Source organism: Babylonia areolata, chromosome 15 (genome assembly GCF_041734735.1).
Source record: "Babylonia areolata isolate BAREFJ2019XMU chromosome 15, ASM4173473v1, whole genome shotgun sequence".
Lineage (NCBI taxonomy): Eukaryota > Metazoa > Mollusca > Gastropoda > Neogastropoda > Buccinidae > Babylonia > Babylonia areolata.
In genome coordinates this window covers 8561103-8568602 of record NC_134890.1, presented here as the reverse complement: position 1 = coordinate 8568602, position 7500 = coordinate 8561103, and the positions used below count along the sequence as shown (strand labels likewise).

At 44.4% G+C, this 7500-nt stretch overlaps 1 protein-coding gene and 2 non-coding genes across 3 annotated transcripts in view; 1 reads left to right on the top strand and 2 right to left on the bottom strand.

The window, feature by feature from the left end:
* The window catches only part of LOC143290162 (uncharacterized), a 135211-nt gene that overhangs the window by 7184 nt on the left and 120527 nt on the right, over positions 1–7500 (bottom strand). The gene's annotated exons all lie outside the window — the stretch shown is intronic.
* On the top strand, positions 5892–5963 carry Trnaq-cug (transfer RNA glutamine (anticodon CUG)). Its single transcript has one exon. It is a non-coding gene; the product is annotated as a tRNA-Gln (tRNA).
* On the bottom strand, positions 6567–6650 carry Trnal-cag (transfer RNA leucine (anticodon CAG)). The gene has a single exon. It is a non-coding gene; the product is annotated as a tRNA-Leu (tRNA).

The window sequence follows — 7500 nt, the reverse complement described above, 5'->3', positions numbered from 1 at the left end:
TGTGTGTGTGTGTGTGTGTGTGTGTGTGTGATGTACCTTTTTGTGCTGTGAATGATATGTGGGTGGTGAATCGTTTGACCTCATCTTTATTATCATTGCTTTAAAATGTTATATGTATTTTTTTTCTTTAGTGTAAAGCGCGGTGAGCCTGCTCTTGAAAGCGGGGAACCACGCTATCTAAAGCCTCCACATCATCATTATCATTGTTATTATCTATCAGCTATCAGCGTGTCTTGTTTTTTGTTTTTGTTTTTTTTTTTTTCTTTTTTTTTCTTGTTTTTTTTTTTACAGATAGGTCCCAAGAGAGCCATTATATGTTTGTGGGTAACAGAGTTCGGAGTAGCGCCCTTAAGGTCAAGGCATACAAGGCCTGCCGGGTTTTGGTTTGGTGCAGGTTGCATTGTTAGAGGGGACGACTTCTAGATGTCTGTCTGCGCTGTCTTTATGTGTCTTGGATCACACTTTGATAATCAGGGTGTTCACACACACACACACACACACACACACACACAGACACACACACACACACACACACAGAAACACGTGTACACACACATACGCACAGACACACAAACACACCACAAACACACTCCTATGCATTCGCGGGCGCGCGCGCGCACACACACACACACACACACACGCGCACACCGGCACACACAAAAACACACACTCGCACAAACACAGACACATTTTAGTGTGCACAAATCCTCTGGCACAGTGTGTGTGTGTGTGTGTGTGTGTGTGTGTGTGTGTGTGTGTGTGTGTGTGTGTGAGAGAGACAGACAGACAGACAGACACGTTTTATTCATAAAGACAATATTCCCTTATAATCAGGTAGACATGAAAATGACAGATAGTCGCATATTGATAAAAAAAATTTTTTTTAAATTCAGAGAGAGACAGGGATAGGGAGTGAGTGAGAGGTGATAGACGTAGACGTTTAATTCAAAAGGGTCATCGCCCATTATATAATGAGGTACACATGAAAATGACAGATAGTCGCATATTGATACACAAGAAAGAATTAAAGAGAGAGAGAGAGAGAGAGAGAGAGAGAGACAGAGACAGAGACAGAGACAGAAAAAGAGAGAGGGAAGATGTGTGTGTGACAGACAGACAGAGACAGAGAGAAAGAAAGAGAGAGAGAGAGAGAGAGAGAGAGAGAGAGAGAGAGAGAGAGAGAGAGAGAGAGAGAGAGAGAGAGAGAGAGAGAGAGAGAGAGAGAGAGATCAGGAGGTTAACAGGCCATTTCTACGAGGACAGTCCATCACGACAACTCTCTCCCTCTCTCCCCCCCCCTCCTCCCCTCCCCGTGCCCCTTCCCCCTCTTCTTCCTTCCGCCACTACGCGTGGCTCCCACAGGAGTCCCACAAACGCCAAGAGTTTGTCACGCGCTGCCATTTTTGTAACCGATCGCTTCCGACCCCGTCTATCCATCAGAGACCTCCCTTGTGTGTTTACATTCATCATGTACATCTCACCCTTCCGAGGGTGTGCGTGTTGGGGGAGGGGGGTGGGGGCTGGAGGGGAGGGAGGTTGTGGGTGAGAACCAAGGTTCTCAATAGCGCGCTGTTGTACACTGATAGCAAAGCCCCATCGCGCTCAACAACTCTTCGCGAAAGAAACGTTTTTTTGTTTTTTTTCCTTTTTCTTTTTTTTTTTCCTCTTTGACTCGAGATTCATCATTTTGGCATAAGGTTGACGACAATATTTTGCTTGTTCTGTTCTGCTGTGCGGATACAGCAAAATAGCAATGAGGAGGGAAAGAAAGAAGAGCGAGGGGCGTTGTGGTGTGGTCATATCTCTCGCGCTCTTGTTCTTTTTTTTTTTTTCTTTTCGAAAGTTTGGTTCTTGAGCGGTCCGACGGGAGATGAAGTGTTGATGATTTGGAGAAGGGGAAGGGGGTGGGATGAGAAGGGGGGAGGGTGAGGGGGTGGGGGGGGGGGTGGGCGTTAATTAATAATGTGGGACAAATTGATTCATCAGGAGGACTGAAGGCCTGGTTGATGAATCGCTACCCAGGTTCTACTCCGTCTTCTGCTTGAAGCTCCCACCCCCTCTCTCTCTCTCACTCACTCTCTCTCTCTCTCTCCGTCACATACCTCCGGCTGTGTGGGGTGATGGAAAGTGTGGGGGTTGTTGGGGTGGGGGGTGGGATAGGGAGGTGATACTAGTGTCCATCTGAAGGGAGTTTGGTTTGAACCCCCCTCCCCCTCCCCCCCCCCACCACACACACATCTAGTCCTTGCTCCCTCTTCTTCCCTCCGTTGTGAAGACATATTGAGGTAATGTCTAAAGGAATGTCTGTCCGGCGCTTTACTTCTTTTTCTTCTTCTTAAAGAATATGTACATAGCGCATAACTACAGAGCATTACGCCGTGTAAAAAACAACAACAACAAAAAAAAAACACCGACATAAAGGAGATTAAAAGATACATGTATATAAAGCGTATAAAAATCCTCAGTACTATATCCAGAACATAACGGTATTTATATATCGCTGAATCTTGTGCAGAGACAAATCAAAGCACTGTCGCACCAGTGAGAGACAAATCCAGATTATCATTTATGAGTATCTTCCGTTTTTTGTTTTGTTGTTGTTTTCTTTTGGAAAGCAAGTGAGACAAATGGAGTCAATATTTTAACTTTTATATATTTTTTTATTAGAAACGCAAGACTGACTGTTTCATTATCTTTAAACTTGAAACAAAGGGTATGTGCGTGCGCGCGCGCGCGCGCGCCCGTGTGTATGTGTGTGTGGGAGAGAGAGAGAGAGAGAGAGAGAGAGAGAGAGAGAGAGAGAGTCATTATCACCAACCTCACCACAGATATGGCAACTGTACAGCCCCCCCCCCTTTTTTTTGTTATTTTTCCGGGAGGTGGGTGTTGTTTTGTAATGCATTATGACGTGGAAAAGCCTTAAATCATTGAATGTTCACACAAAAAAAGGGAGGGTTCAAATGAATCGGGCGAAAAATAAAACAGAAAAAGAAACAGAACTATTCTGTTGTATAGTGAAGAAAACCAGGAGACGAAGATCGGAATGCATGCAATGCACCCCCACCCCCAACCTCCTTTTTTCTCCCCATCCATCCGCAGTCCCCCCCCCCCCCCCCCCCCCCCCCCCCCCCATTTCTCTCTTACCGTACAGCAGTGACACATGTGTGCGCAATGTATTCAAACACGGCTCCGTCAAGACGTCACTTTCCACAGTGCGGCAAGAGATGAAATAATGAAGACAGGTATCTTTTCTCTCAAGCGTCTATCCCCCAACAAATGGAGTCTGTACGCGCGAGCACCTCCCCCACTCCCCAGCCCCTACCCCCGCCCACCTCCCAGCCTCCACCCCCACACGCCTGCGTTTTCCCTTTTGTCATATTCGGCTGGTCCATTCTTTATGTTCATCACTTGGGCGTGAGGCATGGAGTGTTGTCATATGTTTTTGATGTGTTAGTTTGTTCATTCCTTTATAGTTTTAGGCGTGTACTTTTGTCCGGGACAGTACAGTTTTTTCTTCTTTCTCCTTTAAAAAAACACACACACGCACAATACGTAGGCTACTTTGTGCAGAGAGAGAGAGAGAGAGAGAGAGAGAGAGAGAGAGAGAGAGACAGGCAGACAGACAGACACAGACAGACAGACACAGACAGAGACAAGGAGATAGAGACAGACAGACACATACAGAGACAAAGAGAGACAGACAGAGACGGAAACACTCTGCAGACATTACCTTTTCTTAAATTTCATTTTTGTATCCTGATGCCATGTACACGGTGGCGAAACAAAGGCAAGCGTATGATTTAAATCATTATTTGACTTGTTTTATATATCGAGCACGAACGAGGTTTACAAATAACTCTTTATTTGCGTGTGTATGTACGTATCCATTTTTGTTTTCTTGTTCTTATTTCCGTATTCGATTCTCACATCTGAGGATAATATTACAGGCCCAAACTGACGCTCCCAATGTCACAAAAATCATACATCATAACAAACATGGATGGTAAATAAACCATCGAAAGGATTTACGATTTGAAGGGAGGGGTGTGGGAGGGAGGGATTTCCTCAAGGAAATGTGCGTGTGTGTGTGTGTGTGTGTGTGTGTGTGTGTGTGTGTGTGTGTGTGTGTGTGTGTGCGTGTGTGTGTGTGCGTGCGTGCGTGCGTGCGTGCGTGCGTGTGTGTGTGTGTGTGTGTGTGTGTGTGTGTGTGTGTGTGTGTGTGACAGGGGTGGGCGGATAGTAGTGGAGGCCTGTGTCAAACCGTTCATCCATCATTCACCGAGAGCTTTTAGCCCGGGGGGGTGAAAGAGTTGACAGGGTCTGTCGACACCGACGTGTCACCTGTGAAGATGATGGCCAGACAGGTATGTAGAGAGCTTTATGTTTGTATGCCCTCCAACTTGGCTTCTGATCACTTCAAGGCACATCCCTCCCTCTCCTTCCTTCTACCCCTACCTCACTCTCTCTCTCCCCGCACCCCCCCCCCCCCCCCCAACCCCCTCTTTCTTTCCTTTTGCATTTGATTGAAGCACTGAATGTAGACTGCTCAATGACGTTGAACTGACAATATTATGAGTAATGACTGTTCAGTTGCACCCCCCTCATGAGCGCCAATGGCCAATACACGAGTAAACTATCCGTATCCCCCTCTCTCTCTCTCTCTCTCACTCCGTCTCTCTCAAGTGATTTCATTTGTGTTTGTCCGTGTTACTAACATTCTAAGAGAATTTTACTTCATTCTAAGAGAGAAATACGTAGTAGGCACTGAAGAAATGCACGTGGTAAAACTTGAGCTTATTTATTGCAGAACGACTTTTAGTAATCGAATGTACGGTTTTTATACACTGAGACTGAGCGATCAGCTGCTTGATCAGCAATAGTCTGTGTGCTTGATACGTACAGCGTGCACTGATTAGAACTACATCTTATTTATCTTAAATATTTTTGGGCTAACTCATTATGAGTACAGGTCGGTAGCCTCACAAATTAAAACAATGCAGTGTTCGGAGTCTCTCTCTCAAGTGTTGTCAAAATCCATGTCTTTTCAGATTGAATCTACGTATGGCATCTAAAAATGAAAATGTCTTGACGAATTTAGCTGTATTTGTCCCCAAAGCACTGAGGCAGTTGTATATTGCCACCACTTAGCCTATTGGATGTATTCATGTATTTCATTTGTTCGTATTTTGTTTACATTGATTTGGAATCTATACGGGAAAATAATTACTATCCGTGTAATAGTTATGTGATAACTCCTTCAGAGAGGGGCTATGGCCTACTCTGAATAGAATATACGCATTCGCATTTGCATTCTCTCTCTCTCTCTGTGCCTTACTGACACTAATCACTCCTCATCCCCTGCGGCGATGCTAGGCTGACCACTCCCCTCCTCCCCCTCATCATCAACCCACGTCTCCCCCTTCTGTCTGTCTGTCTGTCTGTCTGTCAGTCACTTTCTGTCTCTACCACACTTCCCTTGTTTCCCCGACTGCTGTCCTGCTCTCATGTGTTATCATCTGCTTTCATACATGTTTAGCTGTGCTCACTCTGGGTATAAAATATACACGTCAAGCCGGAAAGGTATTCGGATCGGTATTGGAGTTTCCTTTTCTGATAATTTTTTTTCATACTCACCTGTATGCAAAGTGATAGGTACTGACACAACAACGGCTTCAAAATGTGTTGTCTTAGAGGAGTTTAATATTTCCCATATTTTGGTAGATACATAAGCCCCTCTCATCGCCTGAAAAAAAGTTAAAAGCAAAAAAAAACCCAACCAAACAACACACTTGGGACCACTTGTCTAGTCAGTTACCGTTGGCCCAGTCTCAACGTGCTGCTGGAAATGGGGTCACCAACAGTTCGTTAATGTGCAGCTGGTCAGTCAGTGTGGTTCCATGGTGTAATGGTTAGCACTCTGGACTCTGAATCCAGCGATCCGAGTTCAAATCTCGGTGGAACCTACCCTTTTTTCCCCCATTCTATTCAACTTGGTTTTCGCTTCCCAAGTATTCTAAGTGCTTCTAAGTTTTGTTTTATCGTGGGGGGGTTTGTGTGTGTTTTCTTTTGTTGTTTGTTTACATTTATCTTTGACCCCCTGTCCGGGTAATTCTTTTAAATTTTCTTACACACACACACACACACACACACACGCATTTTCTTTATTTGTTGTTGTTGTTTTTTTTCTAAACAATCACTTGCTTCATTCTGTAGTTGAAACTGCTTTCAGTCATAACAAACAAGGAAAGGCCATATCTCTTTCTTTGCAACTGTTTCTGCTAATTATATATCCCTAACTACTGTTGGTTCAGCTCGAGCCATACACCTTCAATTTCTAATGACACTTTCGCATGTCAAGTAAGTAAACGTGTAACTCATCAGCTCTAGACAAACATTTGATATTAAGGTTTATCAAATACCCTATTATGTGGATTTGGGTTTAATGAAAAACAACAAATACATGACATAACTTTAAAAAAAAAATTAGATGCGTTCTTTGAAGAAAAGATGACATTTCATTATCTAATCCAAAAAGAAAAGAAGAAGAAGAAGAAAAAAAAAAAACTTGTCAGAAGTGGGATTCGAACCCACGCCTGGAGAACCAGACTGCGACCTGAACGCAGCGCCTTGGACCGCTCGGCCATCCTGACAGCTGTTGTAAACCCATATCGGGTGGGCTGGTAAGCGGGCCTAAAGGGGGCGATCGACTTTATCGGGAGCTGTCACACACGACCACGGAGTGTGGCTCGTGCTTAAAGAACGACACTGTTGAACATAGCTCGACTTCAGGAAAGAACCAAAAGCGAAAAAGCGAAAGCGGATGGTGACGTCTTTTTACTTTACTTACTATGATGCAAAGTGATGGGTACTGGGGTAGCAACGCTTCAAATTGTGTCTTATATCAGTTTTACTCATTATGTACTTTCCAAATCAACCTCAACCGCTAAAAAAAAAGTAAAATAAAACCAAATAGAAAAAAAAGTAAAAAAAAGGACACACTTGGAACCACTTGTCTAATCAGTAACCGTAAACCTCAACCATCTATTCAACACAGTCATTTCACCCACTCTAGGAAGACATTGTCGGGAATGGCCAGAGGGCAAAACTGATGCGGAAGTGAAGCTACTCATAGAAGAAAACAGTAAAAAGAAGAGGACATCATCATATACACAGATGGCTCAGTCACCAAAGACCAGTCTGGTTGGGGATTCACTGCGAAACAAAATGGGAAAACAATTTGGGAAGAGAATGCTGCCTACAAAGTCACAACCTCCAGCCTCACGATGGAAGTTGAAGCTGCGACACATGCCCTCCAGTGGCTATCGTCCATCCATACGCCCGGAAACCAACATGCCATGATTCTAACCGACTCAATGAACCTCATACAGAAAATTGAAAACGGAATGGGAAGCCCAGAGTGGCATAAGGCAATGCGCAACTTTCAGATTAAAAAACTCACATGGTCATACTGCCCGGGACATGCAGGTGTTAAGGGAAATG